At 56.3% G+C, this 7,481-nt stretch overlaps 1 protein-coding gene across 1 annotated transcript in view; it reads left to right on the top strand.

The window, feature by feature from the left end:
- Positions 1–7,481, top strand: part of TMEM132E (transmembrane protein 132E) — a 55,200-nt gene that overhangs the window by 1,603 nt on the left and 46,116 nt on the right. The window lies entirely within an intron of this gene.

The following is a 7,481-nucleotide window of genomic DNA, read 5'->3' as shown; positions in this document are numbered from 1 at the left end:
GCCGGCGCGCAGGCCGGTGCGGGGCCGCGCCGCCCGCCGCCTTGCTTCCTGCGGCGGTCCTCAGGAAGGGAAGTGGACTGACTGGGGCCCGGAGAGCCGCGGCGGCTCGCCGCTCGCCGCCCGCCGTCCTGTGAGCTGCATCTAAATGGCCGGCTTAGCCGAGCCCGGAGGGCGGGGGTCTGGGCCACGGGCGCAGGCCGGGGCGGCGGGCGGCGCGCGGAGGGAGCGGGCTCCGCGCTCTCGCGTTCTGCAATCTGTTGCGTCTGCTCCCTAGGCTCGCCCCGGGCTCCGCGGTAAAGGGGGTGGGAGAGGGAGGGGCGGGGGTTGGCGCGCTTTGGCGGTGGGACAGCAGGGACACGAGTAGGGGACAGAGGGTCTCTGAACAGCCCCCCAGAGTGGGAACTCCTAGCCGACGGGAGAAGGCTGCGGCGGGCCTTCCGCAAGCTGGAGGCGCTCCAGGAGGCGAGGGGCGCTGACCGAGTGGGGAGGGAGAGAGCTGGGGCGGTGGAGGAGAATGGAGAAGAGAGGCCCCCGGCCCCCTCCCAACACGAAACCAGCCGACCTGGGACACATTTCCCCACTGGGGTGGGGGTGGGGAGGGCTTTGTCGCCCCACACCGAGGGGTGAGCCTGGACAGGCTCGAGGGGGACTGAGATGGAGAGGGCAGTGGGCTCTCCGCGTTGATGGAAGACCCCTCGATGCGTAGTGCTCGGCGTTTGCCCACATCTACCCGATCCTGAGCTCAGAGCCGGCCCAACCCCCCGCCTTGAGCGCTCCCAGGGCCTCTAACCAGCTGTCTCTCTCACCCTGACCAAGGTGCGTCCTCAAGGTTGAACGAATAAGGAAAGGAATGTGCTCAGGGAATCTAGGGTCCTGGGGTTAGGAGAGGGTGAGAAATAAGGCCGACCTCCCTCTAGGGTAGATTGGTTCTTCTCTGCCCGGGGAGGGGAGGATTGCCTCAGGGTGGGAGTGGGTTAGAGTTCAGTTCACGGACCCAGCCAACCTCAGTTATCAGAAGAATGGGCAGGGCAGCGGGAGGGGGTGGGGGCAGGGGGAATGCAGCTGGAAAGGAGAAATCTCCGGCTTCGTGTGCCAGACTGAGGGCCGAGAGGGTGTGGGCAGGGGGCCTCTGCCCCTCTGCGCACTAGAGGAACAGGGGCTGCGCCTATGACCAGGCCCTGCTGGGCAGGGAGTCTGGGCACCTCGCAGGAGGAAACTGAGCTGGGGCCCGGGTATAGGCGTGGTTCTGTCCCCCTCCTGCGGCCTTGTGTCTTGTTGGCCCCTTTCTAAAGCCCAGCTATGGCCCCACCTGGGGGCAGCTTAGCCGCTTTTATTAGGTTCCCACTGTTCAGCTTCCTGACCCCTCAGCCTGTTGTTAAAGATCCTTTCTTCTCCTTCACCTGTCAGAATTCTGCCTGCTTCCAAACACCCAGCCCCGCTGGGGTTTTGGCGTCCTGGCCCTGCTTCTCTGGAGTGGTAGCAGTCAGCTTCATTTTCTCCTGAGATGCCTGTTCCTGTCTTTTCTGCACCCTGTTAGTCCTGGAGTGGTGGAGGCAGAGCCGTGGGTTTATTCTCCTCTGTCCTTCCACACAGCCAGTGCTTAGCATGATGCCAATATACAGAGGGCCCCTGGCTGACTGGCAATCAGAAAGAAGCTATTTGCAGAGGTGGGGTGGAAGTCCCCCCACTGAGCAGGTGGTTTCCCATCCTGGTCATGTGGCTCCCTTTCTGAGCCCTTTCCCGGAGTTCCCATGCCCTGCCTCAATCTCCCCATCTTCAGGAAAAGGTGCCAGCAGGTGCTCAAAGCTTGGGGAACTCCCCACTCCAGAGATAGATAAGGCCAGAATCACAGAAGTTCCTCCCTCTTCAAAAAAAAACCATTATTCACCCAGACCATCCCTCTATCAAGAAAAAGGTACATGGATTTAGTCTCACTTCAATCTAACTTTTGGTTGGGATTTCTGGGCTCTACAAAGATGCTGAGACAGAGAGGGACTTGCAGTTTTTGGTGCCTGGCAGGCTGCTGAGGCCACAGGCTTCTGACCACACAGCCAGACTAGGAGCCAGATAGCCTGGGTTTCTGTCTGACTCTGGCGCCGTCCGGCAGGGTGACCTTGAGCTGTCTCGCTCATGCTCCCCATCTTGCACAAGCAGTCCCTCCCGTCCCTGCCCCCCTCACATTCTGCCAGGACCGTGGGGGCAGATACCACATGTGAAAAGAACCCCTCTACCTTTCTAGGGCCCAACTCAGCCTGTGGGGGGGGGGTCACAGTGCTTAGTCTCAGGGTTTCTGCCAGAGAATATCAGAGAAGGCCACTTTCCTGCCTCTGGTCTTTGGGGAGGCTTTCTGCTCCATTTTTAGTTTGAATGGGAGTTTAGGGGGGCTGGGTGCTGGTTAAATCTGTTGTAGAGATGATAATGTCAGCCTCTTAGTCAGTAACCTGCACTGATCCCCGCTGCCTATAGATCAAGGATACACTCTTTGGCCCCTGGTATCAAAGGCCCTACGTGATCTTGTCTGGATCTGCGTCTTCGCCTCTGTGGCACTTCCTACCTCTCTGCTTTTGAGCCCCCCAGCCCCTCCCTCTGGAATACCAGCCTCCAGAAATCCTTATCTGGCCATGAGAACCCAAGCCAAACCTCATCTCGTCCAGGAAGTCTGCCTCTGTTACCCCTTGGCTTCCCACCAGCAGCCCCCACCCTGTAACAGAAACAATCGCTCTTTCCAATGTGGCCTTGGCTCTTTGTGCTGCCTTTCCAGCACTCCTCGTGGGCCACAGTGTGTGTGAAGGGTGTGTGTGAGCCTGTTTATGCTCCTGGTCCCCACGGCCTTGAGTTTAGCCCAGGCACCATGTGCACTTCATTTTTGGCCCACTCTCCAGTGCTTGACACGTAGTAGGTGCTCAGAAGAAATGGATGGGCTGGGAAGACAACCCCGTATTGAGGGGCCCTCCCAGTGGCAATTGTAAAGGGAGCTCTAGGGGCACCTGGGTGGCTCAGTCAGTTAAGCATCCAACTTCAGCTCAGGTCATGATCTCAAGGTTCGTGAGTTCAAGCCCCACATCTGGCTCTTCCCTGACAGTATAGAGCCTGCTTGGGAGTCTCTCTCTCTCCCTCTCTCTGCTCCTCCCCAACTTGTGCTTTTTCTCTATCTCAAAACAAATAAATAAACTTAAAAAAGAAAAAGAAAAGTGAGTTCTGGGGTGTGGGCCAGAAGCCAGGGCAGGGAAGAGATAAGCTGAGACACCAGGAAGAGAGCAAAGGAATGGGCAGGGCCTTGCCCACAGCCTGAGGTGCACATACGGGATACAGGTCTCTGGAGTGACGTGTTATAACAGTGCTCCACAGAATACGAATGCAGTGTCCCCTGGCACTCTGCCTGCATAACCTCAGATGCCTGCGTCCTCTCCTTCGGGTCATCAGCCTGGCAACCTCAAGCCTCCCTGGTAGGTTGGGGCCACACTCTCCCCACCCCACCGATGACCCAAACTCTGGGCTTCTTTGGAGATACACAAGGGACACAGCAGAAGAGGGTCAGCACTAACCCCTGGAGTGAGGACTGAGGCTCCCCCGCCCCAAAACCCTCTAACACACACACACACCCATCTTCGTCCTGGCCACATGGAGCCCTACACCACAACACAGCCTTGTTATGTTTAAGACCAGTAGGTGGGGATGTGTTATAAACTTGGTGGCAGAAAATGAGCTTTATTAAAATCCTGAGGCTAACTCAGTGCTTGGCTGTAGGAGGGAAGGCCACTTTGGAACAAAAGGGGGAGACCTGGGTATCTCCTAGGCCCTTGCTGGGGCAGCCTGGCTGGAACTGCTGGACCCCAGGCCTGAGACTGGCAGTGAGTGCTCAGTGAGGCCACAGAAACTGCAGCCCTCAGAGGCACTAACTCCAACCACCAGAGTCCTAGAGCAGGAGGGCATGTGGCAGGGGGAAGGACTCACCTTGCTGTTCCATACATGGGGATCTCCATCCCCAACGCTGCTACTGAAAGGGACCACAGAGCCAGCATGGCAGCCCTCACACAGATGAGCAAATGGACACTCAGAGAGGGAAGGGGACTGACCAAGGTCACCCTACCAGTTTGTTCTGGAATCAAAGCTGGCTCCAGAGCCCAAAGGGAGTTCCTGGAGTGGCGGTCTGCTCCAGGCCACCTGGCACAGATCCCCCCACCTCTGTTATCCCCCGTCTCCCAGCTTTGATCAAAGATGCACTTCTGGCCTCAAGCCAGCCTTGAGTCCCAGCCAGTCCAGACAGCCAATCACCAGCGGCACTCTAGACCTCACCGAGCTCTGCAGGGGGAGGCGGAGGGGTTCTGGACTCAATCTTCAGCTCGCCTTCATGAGTCTAGCTGAGGATATGAGAAAAAGGCCCAGGTTCTGAAATTCAAGGTAGTTTGAAATCAGAGTTCCCTGGGAGACGGGGGTTCTGATCCTGACTTTGTCATCCACTTGCTGTGCAACCACAGTAAAGCCATCTCCCTCTCTGAGTTTTCCCTTCTCTGTCAGTGAAGGGACGGTGTCCCACACACCCCCGTTCCACGTCTCTTGTTGTGACGGACAAGCCTGCTGTTTCATCTTTTAATGTTTCCCTGTTCCATGCAGTGCCTCCCTCCACGGATGCCCACATTAGATGCTAACAAGGAGATCGGCTTCCTTCTCCCCGCTCCCTCCCCAGGGTCCTCCTTACTTTTTCTGTACTCAACACAGAATTTTAATAAGAGATTAATGAACCAGTTGTGATTTTTTTTTAAGAAAATGAATTTCCATTCCTATTTTCCTACTCTGTCCTTTTACATGAAGAGGGGGCCTCCTTACAATCAACTCGGCCAACCCTGCCACACTCCAGCCATCCCCAAGGACGGGGTGGCGTATCAGGGAGCACCAACACTTAGCTAGCTACCACACCGGTCTCTGGGAGACAAACAGCCCCTCTGGGGACACCCGCAGAGAGGCCAGAGTCCTTTTCTCCTTTCTTCTGTTCTGTCTGCCCCTTGCAGCCTCTCCTCCCCTGGCCCCCCGCTTGCACACACCTCCACCCCAGGCCCTGTGGGCTGGCAGACAACCAGGCAGGAGGGAGCAGACATGGAAGCAATTGCCTGGATCACTCAGTGCTTGTTGCAGGAGACAATGAATGCAAGAATGAAAAAGGTGGGAAAGGTAACTGAAGGAAATCCCTTTTTGCCTAAATTATCTGCCTTGGGAAAGCTCTGCTTTTTATCAAACTGAAACCCTTCCTGCATTCTCTTCCTATGTTCTCCCCCGCACCTTCTCATCCTGGGAGCATGGGGAACCCCTTACTGTCTTCTCTAGAGTGACTTTTCCTGTTCGGTCCACACTGGAGGCAGGGGGCAGGGGGGATGCTTGTTGGTGGAGTTCAGCAGCCTGTCTCCATTTCCTAGGCCCTTACCTCGGGGCCCTCGGAGCTCGGAGAACGATCTACCCAGGGTCAGCTGAAGAAACAGGACAACAGTCATTAGCCATCTTTATCCACGAATCCAGGTGTCAATGCATCAGCCCCTACAGAGCAGGTCCCTGGCAGCCAGGACACCTTGAACCGGAACCCTTGCTCAGGGACATGGCCCCAGTGGCGGCCAACCCTTAAACAGAATGAGTCACAGTCCCACTGAGCGACAACCTCCCTGCTTTTCTGAGGGAGAAAAGAGGAAGAGTGCCCAGTATGACAAAGGGGACATGGTCTCATGCCTGAGAAGCCCAATCTGAGCCCCAGCCCTCAGAGGTGGCCCTTGTCCCCTTGCATGGTGAGGGTCTGACGCTGAGAGACAAGATGACCCCCTTGCAGACCTTCTCCTCCACTCCCCACCGCCCCCAGGGCTGTCGGAGAGCATGGCTCTGGGCCAGAAGCAAGTGTATTTTTGGTGGATTGGTACGGATGACACAGCAGGCTTGTCACAGCAAGAGAGCGGTGTCGCCGGGAGATCGCGGCACAGGCCCACTCTCACACAGGCACCTTCATGGTCATGGGCACACCCAGACAGGCCTGAGAGATCAGGCAGTTCTTTGAAGTTCAGATCCACAAGCTCATTTGAGTTCCACGGCAGCCGCTGCGTGAAGGCAGCGTCTGTGAGCCCCATTTTACAGATAGCAAAACCGAGGCTCAACAGAGTCCTCACCACACCAGCTCTTGAGGTCATATTTTCTAACCCTGAATAGGGAAGTCTTCTTTGCCATCCCTCTCTGTCTCTCACAGACAGGGAATAAGCACAGACATGGACAGAGAGACACGCGAGCCCCCTCACCGTGAGCGCCTCGCCCCCTTGCTCTCTAGACTTCTTTCAGCCCCTTGAATGAATGGTGCTCTGTTTCATGCCACAGCCTCCGTAGGTGCTGTTTCCTTTGACCAGAACACTTTTCCATAGCTGCCTCCTACTCAGCCTTCTGGCCAGTGTAACCACGCTTCCTCTTGGAAGCCCACCCTGATTCTCAGGTGGACAAAGACCTGGGGCTTCTTGCCGGTTTGCCCCGCACATACTACACTGCGTGGCCTCCCTGCCGGCCGTAAGCATGAGTGGACCTGGGAAGTGTGTGGCCTCTTCCCAGCCGCTGTATTCCCGGGGTCTGCTGGGATGTCTGGGGTAAAACAGGCGTCTGATGCCTTGCAGGTGAGTCACTGAATGTACCCTTGTGCGCATACTTGTATACATAGACACCTTCCCCGTCGCTCAGTGAGCATTCAGCTGGTGCTCATTGTGGGCCAGGTGCTGTTCTAGATACTTGCCTTAATCTGTGAATTTAACAAAAATCCCTGCATTCATGGAGTCTGTATTCTTGTGGAAGGTGGTGAGGCAAGTAGACAGCAAGTAATAAATATACTGTATTAAATAAGTGAATTATATAATGTGTCAGAAGGCTCCAGGGCTAAGGAAAATTTTAAAAAGGTAGGGTAAGGGGAATTGGGAATTCATGTGTGTGTGTTGGGAGGGATCGTGCGGTATAAAATGAATGCTCACATGGTAAAGCATCATTAAGCACACTTGAAGGGGTGAGGAAGCAAACTGAGTGAGTATGGGAGTGTTACAGAGGGCAGGCCCTAGGACAGGAGTGGGCTTGGCCATGCAGACTCAGCAGGGATGTGAGACTGGCCTGGACGACAGTGAGGGATCAGGACAGCTGGGCCAGATGGATGGCTCTTGTAAGAATACTGACGTGTAGGCTCAGTGAAATGGGGAGCCATAGCAGGGTTTAGAGCAGGGGTGACCTGAGCTGCAGGTTTGCAGAACTCCAGAACCTGTGGGGTCAGGGACTGCCCCCCCCACCAGTGCCACAGGGAGGGACCTCTGTCTGCTCCCTTTAGCCCACTGACCCTCATAGTCATGGCTGTGACCTCACAGCCACCCCACTGGGGGCAGGACCAGGGTGTGGAGGGGGCAGGCTGCGGCAGAGATGATCCAAGGATTGGCAAGACGATCCAAGGATTCCAGACCTGCCCGGCAGAGAAGCTGTGTGGCTAT

This window comes from Suricata suricatta, chromosome 17 (assembly GCF_006229205.1).
Source record: "Suricata suricatta isolate VVHF042 chromosome 17, meerkat_22Aug2017_6uvM2_HiC, whole genome shotgun sequence".
Taxonomy (NCBI): Eukaryota; Metazoa; Chordata; class Mammalia; order Carnivora; family Herpestidae; genus Suricata; species Suricata suricatta.
The sequence above is the reverse complement of the archived record's forward strand: the minus strand, read 5'-3'. Positions and strand labels throughout refer to the sequence as shown.